Source organism: Mobula birostris, chromosome 22 (genome assembly GCF_030028105.1).
Source record: "Mobula birostris isolate sMobBir1 chromosome 22, sMobBir1.hap1, whole genome shotgun sequence".
NCBI classification, from domain to species: domain Eukaryota; kingdom Metazoa; phylum Chordata; class Chondrichthyes; order Myliobatiformes; family Myliobatidae; genus Mobula; species Mobula birostris.
This window is the reverse complement of record NC_092391.1, coordinates 42183177-42203394: the sequence shown is the minus strand read 5'-3', so window position 1 is coordinate 42203394 and position 20218 is coordinate 42183177. Positions and strand designations below refer to the sequence as shown.

The 20218-nt window shown below is 42.7% G+C and overlaps 1 protein-coding gene across 2 annotated transcripts in view; it reads right to left on the bottom strand.

Annotated features, from left to right (window-relative positions):
* slc31a1 (solute carrier family 31 member 1) overlaps positions 1-15063 on the bottom strand; it is an 80892-nt gene extending 65829 nt beyond the window's left edge. Inside the window, exons 1-2 of one of the 2 annotated variants that reach the window (XM_072240556.1) lie at positions 14956-15063; positions 5107-5238 (exon numbers count right to left, since the gene is read on the bottom strand). The gene's annotated coding sequence lies outside the window, so the exon portion shown is untranslated. The remainder of the gene's footprint in view (positions 1-5106; positions 5239-14955) is intronic. The other variant, XM_072240555.1, reaches the window with a different exon arrangement.
* Between the last annotated feature and the right edge of the window lie 5155 nt (positions 15064-20218).

Genomic DNA, 20218 nt, shown 5'->3' with positions numbered 1-20218 from the left:
TGCTTTTTTTTAGTTTTAAGTCCTCATGCGCAAGAGCCAAGAGCAATTCCTTTTAGCTTTTTCTACTCCGTAACGCGCACCAAGTATACCGTTTCCTCTTCGCTTGTTTTCTGTGTGTCCTGCGCATGCCCAGTAGGAGGAGATTCGCCCAAATATCCGTCTAATGTGGACAGAGATATTTTGAAAAACGCTTAGTGTGGATGCCTGTCATTTTTACTCGAAACCGGCGTTTTCAAAATTATCTGGCGTAGTGTGGACGTAGCCTCTATCTTGTTTCATGCTCATTATTTATTGCAGTTTGTTTACCATTACTGTTGTATAGATTTGCTAAGTATGCCTGCAGAAAACAAATCTCAGAGTTGTATGTGGTGACATGTATGTACTCTGATAATAAATTTTACTTTGAACTTATTCATTTTGTTTACGTACACAATTGATGACCACATATTTCTCTAAATTTAACTAATTTCCTAAGCCCATTTCTAATTTTACACTTCCAACTCTTGCTTATGGTAAAAGCTATTTTATGCTTTCAAACTTGAATTACATGGCTTTCTCTCCCATGATATTGGATCATTAAAAACATGGTGAATCATTAGAGTTCAAAGTAAAATTTATTATCAGAGTACATACATGCTACCACGTACAACCCTGAGTTTCTTTTTCCTGCAGGCATACTTAAATCTATAGAACAGTAACTGTAAACAGGATCAATGAACAAACTGTGCAGATGTAAATATAAATAAACAGCAATAAATAATGAGCATGAAATAACAAGATAGAGTCCTTAAAGTGAGATAACTGGCTGTGGGAACGCCAGAAATAGAATGTAGTTATCCCCTCTTGTTCAAGAGCCTGATGGTTGAGGGGTAGTAACTGTTCTTGAACCTGGTGGTGCAAGTCCTGAGGCACCTGTATCTTATATCTGATGGCAGCAACGAGAAGAGAGCATGGCCTGGGTGGTAAGGATCTTTGACGATGCATGCTTCTTTTCTTCGGCAATGTTTCATGCAGATGTGCTCAATGGTTGGGAGGCCTTTACCCATGATGTACTGGGCCAAATCCACTATCTTTTGTAGGATTTTCCAGTCAAAGGCATGATGTTCCCATACTAGGTCGTATTGCAACCAGTCAGCATACTTTCCACCACATATCTATTGAAGATTGCCAAAGTTTTGGAAGACACACCGAATCGCTGCAGACTCCTGAGGAAGTAGAGGCCCTGATGTGCTTTCTTTACATTAACATTTATGAGAGAGTGGACCCTCTCCACCTCTGATCCTCCAGTGATTACTGACTCTTGAGCCTCTGGCTTCCCTCTCCTAAAATCTACAATCAGTTCCTTGGTCTTATTGACATTGAGTGAGAGGTTATTATTATCACACCACTCAACCAAATTTTCAATCCCCCTCCTGTATGCTGATTCATCACCACCTTTGATACAGCCCACAACAGTGGTGTCATTAGCAAACGTACGTGGTGTTGGAGCTGTACTTAGCCACACAGTCATAGATGTAAAGCGAGTAAAGCGGGGGTTAAGTACACAACCTTGCGTTGTTCCTGTACTGATGGAGATTGTGGAGGAACACCCACAAAATACTGGAGGAACTCAGCAGGCCAGGCATCATCTATGGAAAACTTTTAGGCTGAGACCCATTTTTGCCAATCCAAACTGACTGGGGTCAGCAAGTGAGGAAATCGAGTATCCAATTGCACAAGGTGGGTATTTAGCCCCAGGTCTTGGAGTTTACTGATTAGGTCTGAGTGGATGATGGTATTAAATGCAGAGCTGTAATCAATAAAGGGCATCCTAATGTATCTTTGCCGTCCAGATGTTCCAGGGTTGTATGAAGAGCCAATGAGATGGCATCCGCTGTAGACCTGTTGCTTCAGTAGGCAAATTAGAACAAATTCAAGTTGTCTGTCAGACAGGAGCTGATATGCTTCAACACCAGCCTCTCAAAACACTTCATCACTGTGGATGCAAGTACAACTGGGCGATAGTCATTGAGGCAGGTTACCACGCTTTTCTTGGGCACCGGTGCAATTGAAGCCTGCTTGAAGCAGGTGTGTACAACACACTGCCAGAGCAAAAGGTTGAAGATATCCATGAACATACTAGCCAGTTGGTCAGCACAGGTCTTCAGTACTTGGCTAGGAACTCTGTCTGGACTGGATGGTTTCCTTGAAGGTAGCCTGCACATCATCCTCAGATACTGAGACCAAAGGATCATTGGGAGACAATTTTAAAACCTGCTGATTTTCACTACTGCCTCAGGGAACTTAATCAACATCTCTATGAAGTCAGTAGTTTCAGGAGTACAAACTTGATTTGTGTTATCTCTGATTGCAACTTAATCCTTAATAGGTCAGTACTGTTATGGCCCAGCAGCAATAGAGATGAGTTTGAGTCAGGTTTTTATAAAATAAAAAATGACATTTATTAACCCCTACTCAAAAAAACATGGAACAGTAAACAAACGATTAACTTAAACAGATGTTAACAGCTTTATGCGTCTATAGTTAACAAGCAGTCGAACTTAAAGACAATTCTTAACATATCTTACATTTAAGCACAGTCTTAAGGTGGTAATTTAATAAGTCCAAATGATTCCTGAAAAATAGTCAAGAGAAGAGACTTCCCAAACCAGCTTTGGACCAGTTCCCGAAGTAAAGAGGTCACTGCTGACGCAGCTCCCAGCCAAAATGCCTTGTCCAAAATTATGACGCAGAATACGATTTCTCAATGTAACTGACCTTTCGACAAAGTGATCATCATACAATACCCAAACCACGTCAGGGTTAACAAAACGTGCGTGCCACATACAGACAGTTCCAAATGCCAGTCACACCTGTAATGCGCCAAATGCCGCTGGTTAACCCCAATGCTTTTGGGGTTCATTCGGAGCTGGGGATTCTTCACTCTCACTCTTTCTTCTTCTTCGATGGCATAACTACCAACGGTGGATTCCCAACAAAACGAACAAAGCAACAACTGCGGTTCCCCCTTCTATACCAGCTGGAACATGCCATCACGTAACATCACATCACCCCACTATCACAAGACAATTACATCATTCCAACGACACGAGACCATTACATCAAATTCACGAGATTCTCACAGGACAGGTAACAATACTCAGATACTTATTTCCACATATTGGCACATGGAAACTAAGTAAATGCATTGAATTATATGCTTCAAAAGAATAGATCTGAAAGTTCCCATCGAAATATTAATGAACATTAACACCATCATTACTATAACTAACATTTTATGTTCCAAGTACAAATTAAACTCCTGTTAATTCTTCCTCTAATTTTCACAAGACCCACAACACACACTTGCTCATAAAACATTCATGCAAGATTTGTGCTTAAGAAAACAACTTATGTCATTGGCACACTGAAATGTTTTTGTTTGAGTTTGAAGGCAGTGCTCAATAGCTAGATTTGACTCAGTGAGCAAGCATTCAGTAAACAAAGAATAACATATAAAGCGATAAAGTCAAGCCATTTTACTTACACTATCTTGGGAGACCATATAGAGCCTATTAACATGAACACCTATCACATTAATTACACACTGAATGCTGCAATCACAAGATTAGCGAGAGTGCAATTTATCCTACACTAATAATAAAACTTTGCTGTTAGGACAACATGTTTGGAAAGTACAGGTGAGCTATTAGCTCCAAAAGTTGCTCAATGCAGTTACATCTGCAATAGCTATTCATTGTTATTCCCTTACTAATAGTTATGGAACACAAAAGTCCTCCTTGAGAAGGTATACACTGCATGCAGAGATCAAGCCAAAGATTAAACACAACCTAAGAACAAGTCACAAGCTTGAACTAGACAAATTTGCTGAATATGACTGAATATTCCCTGATGAGTGTTCCATTCCTGAACAAAGGCCATTTGCAGATTTTTGCTCCATGATTGATGGGAGTGAACATTGATTGGCCAGCCTGGTTCATTGGAACATCTGGCAACAATTCAGAAGCCCAGGCAACCCCACAAACGTAACAGCCGACTAAACCACCGCCATCAGCATTCAACCAAGTGTGCAGCTCAGTCAAACTACCATTAGTAGGAACACAAAACTAAAAGTCCCAGCACACAACTTATGAATCCAGTTTTTCCAGTACAATCTAAATTAGGCTTGGTTATGGATTTATAGATGTTCTGATAAAATATCTCTAGCCTGAAACTTGAGAGGAGCTCTATCCCTGTTAAGGTGGAAGAAAGATGGGATGAACAAGCATGTCCAGGAAATGGAGGAGATGTGGGTGAGGGACACCATCAATGGTGGAGGAAGGAATCCCCTGCTCTCACCTACCACCCCATAAGCCTCACATCCAACAGGTTAATCTCCGCAACTTCCACCATTTTCAATGGGACCCTAGCACCAAACACATCTTTACCTCCCCCATACTCACCACTTTCCACAAGGATTATTCCCTCCATGATTCCCTTTTCCATTCATCCCTCCCCACTCACCTCCCTCCTGGAACTTATCCCTGCAAGTGGAAGAAGAGCTACACCTGCCCATTCACCTCTACTCAGGGCCCCAAACAGTCCTTCCAGGTGAGGCAACACTTCACCTGTGAATTTGCTGGGGTCATTTGTTGTATCCAGTGCTCCTGAGGTGGCCTGCTCTACACTGGTGAGGCCCAACGTAGATTGGGAGACCGCTCTGCTGAGCACCTCTGCTCCACACGCAAAAAGCAGAATCTCCTGGTAGCCAGCCATTTTAATTCCAATCATCATTCCTGTTCTGATATGTCAGTTCACAGCCTCTTTTGTCACAATGAGGCCACTCAGGTGAGGAGCAACACCTCCTATTCTGACTAGGAAGCCTCCAACCTGATGACATGAACATTGATTTTTCCAACTTCCAGTAAAGTTTTCCTTCTTCATTTCCCCACTCTGGGCTCTTACCCTCTTCTCCTCACCTGCCTCTGGTGCTCCTCCTCCTTTCCTTTCTCCCATGATCCACTCTCCTCTTTCAGAATCCTCCTTCTCCAGTCATTTGCCTTTTCCACATTGCCTCCCAGTTTCCACTTCAGCCCCCTCCCCCACCCACCTGGCTTCACCTCTCACCTTCTGGCTTGTCTTCCTTCCCCTCGCCCCCTCTTTATTCTGGCATCTTGCCCCTTCGTCCTCAGTCCTGAAGAAGGATCTTAGTCCAAAATGTCAATTGTTTATTCATTTCCATGGATGCTGCCTGACCTTCTACAAAGTGAAGAAAGTAAGATTAGTGAACCTTGGCCAGGAAAGAAAAGGTTTGTTCAGAAGTGAGGAAGACGCAAATGTCATGTATAGCCAACAGTATCGAGCGTGTCCTTTGAGGACTGTAGGGAATGCAACAGATTTTAGAAATTGGTAGCTCAGGATAGAATAGGTTCCTTCCTATGTGTCATGCCAGGAGATAGAAGTGGGATCCTAAATGAATACTTCTCATCAATAACCAACAGGGATATGAAGGATAGAGTTCAGGGAGGGAGGAGTTTGTTAATATCTAAAATATTTCTGTGTCAGGAAGGAAGAAGTGATAAAATATTGGGACATTTAGATAGACAAAATCCCCAGGGCCTGACAGGATCTTTCCCAGGAGCAATGGAAAGCTGGGGAGGAGATGAGTGGGGCCCTAACGGAGATTTTTGCATCTTCCTCAGACACAGACAAGGTGCAAGAAGACTGAAAGGCAGTTGCTATAGTTCCCTTATTCAGAAGGTGCTGTAGGGATAAACCAGGGAGTAGTAGTCAAACGAGTGAAAATAATTCTAAGGGACACTTATAAGAGCAGGGACTGATGAAATTTGATCAAGGCAGGTACGTGGATCTTGACAAAGTCCTATACAGTAGACTGGACCAGGAGGATAAGGCACATGGGATGCAAGGAGTGTTGGCAAACTAGTTCAAAAGTTGACGGTGATTTGAAGCAGAGGGCAGTGGTCCAGGGATGTTTTTCTGACTAGAAGTTCGTAACCAGTATTTTACCCCAGGGGATTGGTGCTGTAACCATTGTTGTTTTGATGTATGTAAAGTACAGAGGTGGGCTGATGAGTAACTTTGCCAACAACACAAAAGTGGGTTAAGTAGAAGATAGTATAGAAGATCATGAAAAGATAGGAGGGAGTAGATCAACTACACCAATTAGGTCAAAGGGTGGAGCCAAACTAAGAGTGGTCCACCAGTCGTCCAGGTTCAGGGATGACCGGTCAAACAAAACTGTTATGGAAACAGCAATGAAGTATCCTTCTACATCCGTATACCCCTGAATCATCACCCGGAACTTGCATGACTGACAGTAAACCGAGGGGGAGTGACCGACATGATGAAAGAAGCTGTGAACGCCACCAGAGATGGAGGACCTTTACTGCTGCCCTAAACGCCAGCGGCGTAACAGGCAAAACAAGACGTATATTAAATCGCAGGATCCTCAGGCCTATTGAAGTACAAAGGGTGCAAGTTCAAATCTCCCTGAAAATGGCAATACAGGTGGATAGGATAGTGAAGGCAGCATTTGGCAAGCTTGCCTTCATAGGCCAAAGGATTGAGTACAAGAGTTGGGACGTCACAAAGGTGGTGCTGTGGATGCTGTCTACACTGATTTTAGTAAGGCATTGACAATATCCAAATAGTGAGGCTCATTCAGAAGATCAAGATGCATGGAATCTGCAGTGAAATTACCCTTTGGATTCATAATTGTCCTGCACATAAAAGATGGAGGGTAGTAGTTGATGGGGCTCATTCTGGCTAGAAGTCTGTGATTAGTGGCATTCCACAGGGATCCATACAGGCCCCTCTGCTGTTTGTGATATACAGTGTATTCCAGTTAATTGGGACACATCGGTACCAGCACATTTTGGCCCAATCAAATAGTTGCCCCTATTAACTGAAATTTCATAGAAATAGTTAAAAATGTATAAAAAAAAAAGACACACTACCATTAAACTGAGTAACAAATTATGTATTTAAATGAAAACGGAACAAGTTAGAACACTATTGATACTACTATAGTTCTATACAATTGCGTGGTAGTTTCCAATAGATATCGACGGAGAAATTAACCCAGTGCAGGCTGCCGTGTTCTTTTTATTGACTGAAATGAACAAAATCAGCTCAGACACCTAGTCTGATAACAGCAGCCTGGATAGAGGTTACAAGTTGAATCAAGAGTTAAAATTGGCATGTTGCAAAGGTAATGCTACGGTTGTTATGGGGGATTTCAACATGCAGGTAGACTGGGAAAACCAGGTTGGTACTGGACTCCAAGAAAGGGAGTTTGTTGAGTGCCTCCGAGATGGATTCTTAGAGCAGCTTGTACTAGAGCCTACCAGGGAGAAGGTAATTCTGGATTTAGTGTTGTGTAATGAACCAGATTTGATAAGGGGACTCGAGGTAAAGGAGCCATTAGGGGATAGTGACCATAATATGATAAGCTTTAATCTACAATTTGAGAGGAAGAAGGGAAAAATCAGCAGTGACAGTATTACAGTTGAACAAAGAGGACTATGGACCCATGAGGGAAGAGCTGGCCAAAGTTGACTGGAAAGATACCCTAGCAGGGATGACAGTGGAACAACAATGGCAGGTATTTCTGGGAATAATACAGAAGGTGCAGGATCAGTTCATTCCAAAGAGGAAGAAAGATTCTAAGGGGAGTAAGGAGCGACCGCGGCTGACAAGGGAAGTCAAGGACAGTATAAAGATAAAAGATAAGTAGTATAACATAGCAAAGATGAGCAGGAAGCCAGAGGATTGGGAAAGTTTTAAAGAGCAGCAGAAGATAACTAAAAAGGCAATACGGGAGAAAAGGTGAGGTATGAAGGTAAGCTAGCCAGGAATATAAAGGAGGATAGTAAAAGCTTCTTTAGGTAAGTGAAGAGGAAAAAATTAGTTAAGACCAAAGTTGGACCCTTGAGGACAGAAACGGGTGAACTTATTATGGGGAACAAGGAAATAGCAAACAAGTTGAACAGGTACTTTGGATCTGTCTTCACTAGGGAAGACACAAACAATCTCCCAGATGTAATAGTGGCCAGAGGACCTAGGGTAACGGAGGAACTGAAGGAAATTCACATTAGGCAGAAAATGGTGTTGGATAGACTGATGGGACTGAAGGCTGATAAATCCCCAGGGCCTGATGGTCTGCATCCAAGGGTACTTAAGGAGGTGGCTCGAGAAATCATGGACACATTGGTGATCATTTTTCAATGTTCTATAGATTCAGGATCAGTTCCGGCAGATTGGAGGGTAGCTAATGTTATCCCACTTTTTAAGAAAGGTGGGAGAGAGAAAACAGGAATTATAGACCAGTTAGCCTGACATCAGTGGTGGGGAAGATGCTGGAGTCAATTATAAAAGATGAAATTGTGGCACATTTGGACAGCAGTAACAGGATTGGTCCGAGTCAGCATGGATTTACGAAGGGGAAATCATGCTTGACTAATCTTCTGGAATTTTTTGAGGCAGTAACTGGGAAAAGGACAAGGGAGAGCCAGTGGATGTAGTGTACCTGGACTTTCAGAAATCCTTTGATAAGGTCCCACATAGGAGATTAGTGGGCAAAATTAGAGCACATGGTATTGGGAGTGGGGTACTGACATGGATAGAAAATTGGGTGGCAGGCAGGAAACAAGGAGTAGGGATTAACGGGTCCCTTTCAGAATGGCAGGCAGTAACCAGTGGGGTACCGCAAGGCTCGGTGCTGGGACCGCAGCTATTTACAATATACATTAATGATTGAGATGAAGGGATTAAAAGTAACATTAGCAAATTTGCAGATGACACAAAGCTGGGTGGAAGTGTGAAATGTGGGGAGGATGTTATGAGAATGCAGGGTGAATTGACAGGTTGACTGAATGGGCAGATGCTTGGCAGATGCAGTTTAATGTGGATAAGTGTGAGGTTATCCACTTTGGTGGCAAGAACAAGGCGGCAGATTACTATCTGAATGGTGTTAAGTTAGGAAAAGGGAGATCTAGGTGTCCTTGTTCATCAGTCACTGAAAGTAAGCAGGCAGTGAAGAAAGCTAATGGCATGTTGGCCTTCATAACAAGGGGAGTTGAGTATAGGAGCAAAGAGGTCCTTCTGCATTTGTATAAGGCCCTGGTAAGACCACACCTGGAGTACTGCATGCAGTTTTAGACTCCAAATTTGAGGAAGAACATTCTTGCGATTGAAAGAGTGCAGTGTAGGTTCACGAGGTTAATTCCCGGGATGGCGGGGCTGTCATATATTGAAAGGTTGGAGCGACTGGGCTTGTATACACTGGAATTTAGATGGATGAGAGGGGATCTGATTGAAATGTATAAGATTATTAAAGGTTGGACATGCTAGAGGCAGGAAGCATGTTCCCGATGCTGGGGGAGTCCAGAATCAGAGGCCACTGTTTAGGAATAAGGGGTAGACCAGTTAGAACAGAGTTGAGGAAAAACTTTTTCACCCAGAAAGTTGTGGATCTGTGGAATGCTCTGCCTCAGAAGGCAGTGGAGGCCAATTCTCTGGATGCTTTCAAGAGAGAGTTAGATAGAGCCCTTAAAGATAGCGGAGTCAAGGGATATGGGGAGAAGGCAGGAACGGGGTACTGACTGTGGATGATCAGCCATGATCACAGTGAATGGTGGTGCTGGCTCGAAGGGCCGAATGGCCTACTCCTGCACCTATTGTCTATTGTAGATAATGGACTGCCGTCATACAACGCTTTTGACAATTGCATCCTCTGAACCTTCCTTTCATTGTAATATTCAAGATGACTGTCAATACCTTCAAATTCTTGTAGTTCATAACTTGTTGAAATAGTGAAAGCATTTCATTTTCACTCCCAGCATCTCCAAGCCTTAACGCTTGAAACCGCGTTGAGCAAAGCAATTCTAAGTTGTCTTACTGCACTCAGCATTCATCAGCGACAAAAATCACTTTTTTTGAGCACAAACAAACGCAATTAAAGGGGCATAGTGACCCAAGTAAATGAAGGGAATCCTAGCTATCTGCTCAATTATTATTTACTCTTTAAGAGTTGGCCCAAATAAGCACCTGCTCCAATTAACAAATGGTCTAACTAACTGACATATAAAGTACCTGGATGAAAACATAGATGGTTGGGTTAGTAAGTTTGCAGACAGAATGGTGATTGGTAGTGTTGTGCCGTAGAAGACTGGCACAGGATATAAATCAATTGCAGAGAAATGGTAGCTGGAGTTCAGACTAGTCAAATGCAAAGTGTTACACTTTAGGAGATCAAATGAAAAGAGACAGTACACTGAATGATAAGACCCCCAAGTGGGTTGATGTGCAAAGGCATCTTGGGGTCCAAGTCCATAGCTCCTTGAAAGTGGCTACATGGGTTGATAGGGTGGTAAAGAAGGCATATGGCATGCTTGCCTTTATTAGTCAGCATTGAGCTCGAGTCAGAAAGTCATGTTGCAGCCTTACAAAACTCTAGCTAGCCTGCAACTGCAGTATTTCATTCAATTCTGGTTGCACCATTGTAAGAATGACATTGAGGCTTTGGACAGGGTACAGAAGAGGTTTACCAGGATGTTGCCTGGATTAGAAGGCATGTTCTACAAGGAGAGGTTGGATTTACTTGGGCTGTTTTCTCTAGAACAGCAGAGATCTGATGGAGGTTTGTAGCTAAATAGCCTGCATCTTTTTCCCCAAGGTTGAAATGTCTAATACCACAGGGCATGCACTTAAGTAGAGACAGGGCAAGTTCAAAGAATGAGTTCTTTTTTTTTTTTGTTTTTACACAGACAGACAGACACAGACACACACAGACACACACAGACACACACACACACAGTTTGCATCTCATTCCATTTAGCCAGCAACATTACTGCCTCACCTTTAAAGTCGGAAAGCAGGAATTGATTAAGGATAGGCTTGGTTGTCCAACTCACAGTTGACGAATGCAACTGTGAAGTGTGCATCTAATGTTTCCTATTAAGCAAAAAAGTTGCTTACAGATGCAGTCCCAGTCTCAGAATACTAGCACTTCTCTGCTGATTCATTTCCACTTTCAGATTTAGTTCCAGTTAGAATATGCCGAACAAGTTGTAGCAAATTCCATTTGTTCAGTGCTCGAGCCCTTGGGATAATAACCCAACTCTGATTTCAAAAATATCTCGTGCATTTAGTGGTCAGGGTGGCATGGTGGTACAACAGTTAGTGCTGCTGGCTGAACACTCTAGCGATACCATCTGAAAAAACTTGCACATTCTTCTTGTGATTGCATGGGGTTCTGCTGGGAGCTCCAGGTCCCTCCCACATCTCAAAGTGCTAGTATTTTGGTCAGTGTAAGCAAACACTTAAAATAGGCAGACAAAGGTTTCATGGCGAAGTTGATGGCGAAGTCATAGAGCACTACAGCACAGAAACAGGCCCATCTAGACTATGCTGAACTATTTATCTGCCTAATCTCATTGACCTGCATGCAGACCATAGCCCCCCATATCCCTCCCATCCAAATTTCTCTTAAAGAGTTGAAATCGATCCCGGATCCACCATTTCCGCAGGCAGTTCATTCCACACTCTTGCCACCCTCCGAGTGAAGATGAGCCTCCTCAAGTTCCCCTTAAAAATTTCACCTTTCACCCTTAACCTCTCGTTCTAGTTTAACCCAACTATCACTGGGCAATACTGGAGAATCCCAGCAGTCATAGAGAACAAGTTGCACAACTGCAGCAGAGTAAGTGGAAGCTTGAGATTACTCATTTAGAAACTTGCCTGGATGCAATAGCCTGCAAGACACAATCAACTGCCAAACGGTGACAATCTACTCAACATGTAGAACCATTTCATATGGTGCTTTCAGTTTAGTAATATTTTTCATGAAAACGTGCAGACTCAAAGTCAAAATAAAATCTATTATCAAAGTATAGTATATGTTACCATATACTACCTTAAAATTTATTTTCCAGCAGGCATTTATAGGAAAATAAATACAATATAAATTATGGAAAACTATACATAAAGCTTTGTTTCTTTTTCATATGGGGGGAGGGGGAATTGATGTCTTTTCTTTCAACAACTTCCAACTTCCATGGTTTTTCTGTATTTCATATCTATCTGGAGAAGACAACTATCAGAATTGTATTATAAAGGCATACTTTGACGATAAAATGAACCTTTGACTTTTTGAAGACTGACAAATAACCAATGTGTAAAAGGCAAAGTGTACAAATAAAAAAGTAAATAATGCTGAGAACATGAGTCGCCGAGTCCTTGAAAGCTCATTGAAAGGATTCATCACACTTTTCCAAGTGATGTTAACACACTATGTGAACAGGACCTTATTTTTCTTAGCCAGTATTCACTTCCTGAAAACTAATACCCTGTCGCTCTGTCATGCAACAGCGTTTATGTGGAAAAAATAATGAATGGAGTGAGACACTACTGAGCAATAAATGACAAGCGTAAAGAAAATAACCAATAAATGAACATACAAATTAGGAGCAGGGTTCAATCACATGATCAAGCTTGATTATAACATCAACTCCACACTTGACTGTCCCATGACTTTTCAATCCTCTGCGCATTAAGAATCAGCCTTAAAAATAAACACTTAGGAAGTGTTCCGAAGTTTCACAACAAGGAAAAAATTTGCCTCGCCTTAAGAGAGAGAAATTGCCTTTAAACTCACGAGAGAGCATAGGCCATCAACTTTTTGCTGTTGATGTTTCTGTAGCAGGCAATTTCTTTTTTACGAAGTCGAGTTGCAGGCTCTATGCTCAACCCAGCACAGATGGAAAGCGTGCCAGGGGAGCCAGCTGGATTCGAACTCGGGAGCCTTCGCTCCGAAGTCCGGCACTGATGCTACTACACCACCAGCCCGCTCACCTCGTCTTAAAAGTGAAGTTATTTACTTTTAATTCAGCACACCCCTAGTCCAGATCACCCCATAAGAAGAAACATCCTCTCTATATCCACCATTTTTTTTCTACTATTTCAAAATTGTGTAATATCTTCAAGTTCTTTCTTGAGAAGAGATTAAAGATTGGTGACGAATCTGCATATAGGAGGGAGATTGGAAATCAGGTTGAATGGTGTCACAGAAAACTTTCACTCAATGCCAGCAAAACCGAAGAGAAAATTATTGACTACAGGAAGAAGAGCCAGTCCTCATTATGGGATCAGTAACCTTAAATTCCTTGGGGTTATCATTTCAGAGGATCTGTTCTGGGTCCAATACACAAGTGCCATCACAAAGGAGGCATGGCAGTATGTCTACTTAGAAGTTGTGCAGATTTGGCACGTCATCTAAAAATTTGACAGGTAACTATGGATGCATAGTGGAGAGTATCCAGTCTGGTATGAAAACATGAATATCCATGGACAGAAACTCATAGAAAAAGTGGCGGACACAGCCCAGCCCATCACAGGAAAAGCCCTCCCCATCACTGAGCACAACTACAAGCAGCACTGCCACAAGAAAGCAGCATCCATCATCAAGGGCCCCCACCATCCAAGTCATGTTCTTTTTTCACTGCTGCCATCGGGGAGGAGGTTTAGAAGCCTTGGGTACCACATCACCAGGTTCAGCAAGTTATTGCTCTTGAACCAGCGTAGATAACTTCACTCACTTTAACAATGAACTGGCTTGACAACCTATGGATTCACTCTTAAGGACCCCACAACTCAGACTCTACAACTCGTATCTCAGCATTATTTATTTGCAGTCTAACTTCTTTTACACTTTGGTTGTTTGTCAGTCTTTGTGTGTAGTTTTTCATTGATGCTCTCTATTCTATTGAGAATGCCTGCAAAAACAAGTTTCGCAACATATGCCAGTGATATTAAACCTGATTCTGGCATATAGTGATATACATGTACAATAATAAATTTACTTTGAACCCACCCAAAAATTGGGTAGTTTTAGCACTATCCAATTCCAGAGACCATGCAGACTCACATTTGAAAGCAATGTTGAGGAAGTACTGTATTACACAGCCAAAACTGTTGTCTTTTGGCTTGAATGCCAAAGACAAACTACGATGCCCTCACACATTTATAAAAGATCCTACATGATTATCCGAAGAGGCAGAATTCCCATGTTCACTGCTCAACATCTTTAAACTAATTGACGTTTTGCAAAATTGGTCTTTGGCAAATTGCTATTGAAAGAACAACACACAAAATGCTAGAAGAGCTCAGCTCAGCAGACAGCTACTATGGAGGAAAATGAACAGTCGATGTTTTGTGTTGAGACCCTTCATCTGAACAGGTCAGTCCTGACGAAGGGTCTCAAACCAAAACATCGACTGTTCATTTCCCTCCACAGACATTGCCTGACCTGCTGAATTCCTCCTGCAGTTTAGTTTTTTTCCGCTGATTTCAGCAAGACTTAAGAGACTACAGATGCCATATGCCAACTGAAGTTACAGTTTCAGCATTATAAGTGACTAAGGTAACAAAAATACATGTATTTTTGTTTTTAAAAAGTATCTAAATTCGTGAGGATCCAGATAGGTTCTGTACAAATACTTCATTCCCCATGTATTCCGCGAAGATACGCATTGAAAACAAATGTCTGATTTCTAACTTTTCCCTGCTCTGATAAAAGGTCCTGACCTGTCGAGTACCTTCAGCATTTACTATTTCACATCAAAGAGTATTAAGTCTACAGATGGTCCTCAGAAAGACATTGCATAATCACTACCAGGAGACTACAGCTTCCGCCAGCTTGTCAGGAGTGCCGGTGGAATATAACATCACACTGCTTTAACTTCCCAGAAGAAAAACTGGCCCCACGGTCCGTTTTGTGTCGAAAGACACGAAAGCACGGCTTGATACAGCCAGAATTCCAGGTGGGTGATTCACCCTCTGCACAGCAAGGACCAGAGCCAATGCACCATAAGCCAAGTTATTCCAAGGTCATCGGCGGGCCAGTCTCCGAGCATCGCCCTCTCCTTCAGTACAAGCCCTTGGAAAACATTTCCTTACCCCCGTCCGCTCCCCTCAGCCACCGATCAGAATTCACAAGCTCCACGTCCTCCGGCGCCACATGCACGGCCGAGCGAGGAGTAGGAGGAGCTTCGTGCGGCCAAGATGACGTCACACGAAAGGCGGCTGCCACGTCGCGACACCGTGTTTGCGTCACGGTGTCAGCCGCTTGTTCACCCACCCTGGCCTCCCGCTCGAACGGTGGAGTGACGTCATCGGCGGACGCTGCTGCAGCCCCGACTCGCGAGCGGCGAAGGCGCGAGAGCTTGACGCAGAGTGTTTGTCTCTTCATATAACCATATAACAATTACAGCAAGGAAACACCTAGTCCCACCGACCTGCATTCAGCCCATAACGCTCCATTCCTTTTCTGTCCATATATCTATCCAATTTAACTTTAAATGACAACATCGAACCTGCCTCAACCACTTCTCCTGGAAGCTCGTTCCACACAGCTACCACTCTCTGAGTAAAGAAGTTCCCCCTCATGTTACCCCTAAACTTTTGCCCTTTTAACTCTCAACTCATGTCCTCTTGTTTGAATCTCCCCCACTCTCAATGGAAAAAGCCTATCCACGGCAAGAGTATTAACTATCTATTCATCGGCGATAACTCGCACACATCCAACTGCTGCCCCCTTCCTGGACATCGGGATAACCGGTTTCGAGTGAAAACCTTGTCTTAGAGACAGATGAAATAAATACAATGCATTAAGGTGGCACGTGATAAAACAGGAAGAAAAAATGCAGAACAAAGCACGACAGGTACAGAGAAAGTGCAGGTAGACAATAACGTTCAAGGTCTTAACGAGTAGTCAAATCAGACGGGTGTCAGTATCTCCCGAAGGATCTCATGACCAATGGAATAGTTTACAGACTTACATTCCTCTAATTCTCCAGTCTGTCACAACAATGGGGATAGTATCCATCTAATTCTGTTCCCGAATTATTAATTCAATTTAACTCTTTGTTGAGTGTGTTAGCCTGAAGTGAAAATGTTACGTCCTTTCCCGATGAAATTCGCTTTATTAACTAAAAAATGGACTGCATACCTGAAATCACACGCGCACAGTGTCATCTAAATTGCTTTCAGGAGCAAATACTTTCGTTAACATTTCCTTGCCCCAAGCCAGCAATGCTTCCTCAGTTATGCAGGTGACACACAATAGCCTGATGATAACACCCTATCTTCTCTGATTTCTGGTATGGTTGCAATAAACAAATGGATGAGCAGTATTGTCCTAAAACCAAACAAAAATAAAACTGAAATATTTACAGTTGGTCCCAAAGCCAAAAGAGATAACCTTCTTAATAAACTTGGGAACTTGGTTCCTCCAGTAAAATCAGAAGTAACAAGCCTGGGTGGTATCCTTGATTCAGATTTGAATTTTAAAACCCACATAAACAAAGTGACTGGAGCTGCATTTCTCCACTTTCAAAATAACATTGCAAATGTATCTGTTTCTGTCACGTAATGATGCTGAAAAAATAATTCACGCCTTTATATTGAATAGACTAGATGACTGCAATGTACTTTTAACTGGCCTTCCAAAGCAATCTATTGATAAACTTCAACCCACTGCTGGACTCTTAACTAAAACCAGAATGAGGGAACATATCTGTCCCGTCCTTGCTACTCTGTATTAGCTTCCTGTATCTTTTAGAATTGATTTTAAAGTTCTCTTACTTGTTTTTAAAGCCCTTAATGGTCTGGGACTGCAGTACATCACAGAATAGCTTTTGTTTTATAATCCTACTCGAGCTCTCATGTTTTCTTCTGCCAGTCTCTTGAATTAAAAAAAATCTCTCTCAAAAGAAAATTGGCCACCGGTGTTTTTTTAAAAAACTATGCTCCTAAAGTGTGGAAGTCAACACCTAAAATTAAAAGGGATACAGATTCAGTTGACACTATTAAATAACAGCTCGAAACCTATTTATTTAACTTTGTTTTTAAATAACATTATTTTGAAAAAGGATCTAGACCTTTCCCGGCATATATGATGACTAAACCATTCTCAGGCTTCCAGGTATTGATTTTAACGGATGTTTCGATAACAAACTCCGCCATCTTCATCGGGGATGACGCCTGGATATGTCTGTCCCTCCTGATTGGGTAATGCTCATCCAATCAGGTTTCTGCTATACCACCTCGTTTACAATCAAATTCTAGTTCTTACTTCGAGCGAAACCTTTGTCTTTGTTATAATTATTTTCTTATAGTTTTATTTCAATTGTTTCCTTCACCAGGCGGTCCCAAAAGCCATTGGCGCAACACAGTAGTTAGGTGAGAGGTAGTAAATCAGAGAATCTATCCCACTGACGATAGATTCGGGGGGGGGGGTGATCATCCATGTGTATCTTATGGAGCCCATAAAGTCTCGGTGGTGCTGGTGCCTGAAACAGCAGTGTCTTGCATATATCTGGTGGCAGTCCGGATTTCTTCAGTAAAGCAGAAATCGAATCCGTGGGATTCCACGGTAGAACTCCGTAACACACATCAAAGTTGCTGGTGAGCGCAGCAGGCCAGGCAGCAACTCTAGGAAGAGGTACAGTCGACGTTTCAGGGCGAGACCCTTCGTCAGGACTAACTGAAGGAAGAGTTAGTAAGAGATTTGAAAGTGGGAGGAGGAGGCGGAGATCCAAAATGATAGGAGAAGACGGGGGGGGGGGGGAATGGAGCCAAGAGCTGGACAGGTGATTGGCAAAGGGGATATGAGAGGATCATGGGATAGGAGGTCCGGGGAGAAAGACAAGGGGGGGGGGACCCAGAGGATGGGCAAGGGATATAGTCAGAGGGAGAAAAAGGAGAGAGAGAAAGCATGTGTGTATATAAATAAATAACGGATGGGGTACGAGGGGGAGGTGGGGCATTAGCAGAAGTTAGAGAAGTCGATGTTCAGGCCATCAGGTTGGAGGCTACCCAGACGGAATATAAGGTGTTGTTCCTCCAACCTGAGTGTGGCTTCATCTTTACAGTCGAGGAGGCCGTGGATAGACATGTCAGAATGGGAATGGGATGTAGAATTAAAATGTGTGGCCACTGGGAGATCCTGCTTTCTCTGGCGGACAGAGCATAGGTGTTCAGCAAAGCGGTCTCCCAGTCTGCGTCGGGTCTCGCCAATATATAGAAGGCCACATCGGGAGCACCGGATGCAGTATATCACCCCAGCCGACTCACAGGTGACGTGTCGCCTCACCTGGAAGGACTGTTTGGGGCCCTGAATGGTGGTAAGGGGGGAAGTGTAAGGGCATGTGTAGCACTTGTTTCGTTTACAAGGATAAGTGCCAGGAGGGAGATCAGTGGTGAGGGATGGGGGGGGACGAATGGACAAGGGAGTCGCGTAGGGAGCGATCCCTGCGGAAAGTGGGGGGGGGGGAGGGAAAGATGTGCTCCGTGGTGGGATCCCGTTGGAGGTGGCGGAAGTTACGGAGAATAATATGTTGGACCCGGAGGCTGGTGGGGTGGTAGGCGAGGACCAGGGGAACCCTATTGCTAGTGGGGTGGCGGGAGGATGGAGTGAGAGCAGATGTGCCTGAAATGGGGGAGATGCGTTTGAGAGCAGAGGACGAGGGAGATGTCCTCCTTTAAAATCGATACCTGTACCCAGCTGGAAGCCCAAGAAGAGTATATTCATAACATAATTTTGTTTTTTATTTTTATGTTTGCACTTTGTGCTATAGTATATCTTTTGTATGAAATGTGCTCAATAAAAAGTCATTATTATTATGTCTTTCAACATAATTCCAACCAAGTTCCATTTGTGAATCCTTACTCCCAGCATATCAAAGTATACAGGATTCTGAGTTTTCTGAATAGAAGCAATGTGTGCAGAAGCCAGCTTGTCTTCTTCTTGACATTTTCAATATCACAGAAGTCAGCTCGTATTCTTTCTGAGGATCTCACCATCACAGATGTCTGTCCTAACCTATTTGGATTCTCTCCATGAAGTAACAATAAAAATGGCTGTGTGTATTGAATGCAAACATAAAACATTTGTTCCAGCATTGAATGCTTGATTTTCAAAACTAGTTGCACCTCCAGCTCAGTTGTTTCAGTGCAGTCAGAGAACCAGCAATTTGAGGAAGGCTGTCCAGGTACATCTGGGCCATCAAAAGTAGAATGAATTCAATGACACCACCTTTCAGTTACGAATGCCAGACTAACGGGCAGTCTATACATATGATTGAGTGTTTGGGAGGCCAGCAGAATTGATTTGCCAGCTGCTGAAGGGCTTCTGCCAGCGGGAATATTGTTGCACTTTGCAGAGAAGTCTGAAGGGTTGAGTTAAAGAAATATTGTGTGAATGGGTTTGATGTGATTTAGCAAAGCCAGATGAGATCAATTGAGGGAATTCAAGTCAAGTTTATTATCACATGGACAAGTACAATGAGGTACTTGACACTGCATCACAGGCATATACTGTAGATTTAGGCCACACAAAACTTAAATTATACATAACAGTGAAGAGGGAAAAAACTGCAAAATAATACATTGGTGCAAAAACAGAACACAATCAGACACAAGTCTGTAGTAGTGCAAGAAGTAGAATTAGAGTAGTGCAGGCTGGTTCGAGAACCTGTTAATCATGGGAAAGTAGCTTGTCCTGAACCTGGAGGTGTGGGACTTCAGGCTTCTGTACCTCCTGCCTGATGATAGCAATGAGAAGAGAGCATGGCCTGGATGAAATATGGGAGGCTGGCCAGCTCAGCATTGGAGTAATTAATTTAATAGGGATATTTAAAAGACTGACTTATTTGATAGATACATACAGATTATACCGTGATAGCATAGTAGCGTAACAGTTAGCGCAATGCTATTACCGCTCTGGTGACCTGGATTTAATTCCTGCTGCTGTCTGTTAGGAGTTTGTATGTTCTCTGCGTAACTGCATGGGTTTCCTCTGGGTGCTGCAGTTTGCTCCTACATTTCAAAAACGTATGGGTTAATAGGTTAATTGGTAACATGGGTGTAATTGGGCAACACAAGCTCATTGGGCCAGAAAGGGCCTGTTACCGTACTGTATTGCTAAATAATTTTTTAAGCATAAATCAGATAGATAAAAAAAATTCAGGAGAAATTGTTATCATCTGGAATGTTTTTCCTGGAAGTAAACCCAATAGGAACTAGCAAAAGAAATTGGATAAATACTTTGTAAAGGAAAAATAATGTTAAGTCATGAAGAGCTCCATGGCTCTGAGAAAGAGAAGTAAAAGGAATCTGATTTCAAAAGCTGTTTTCCATATAATGGGCAGATGACCTCCAT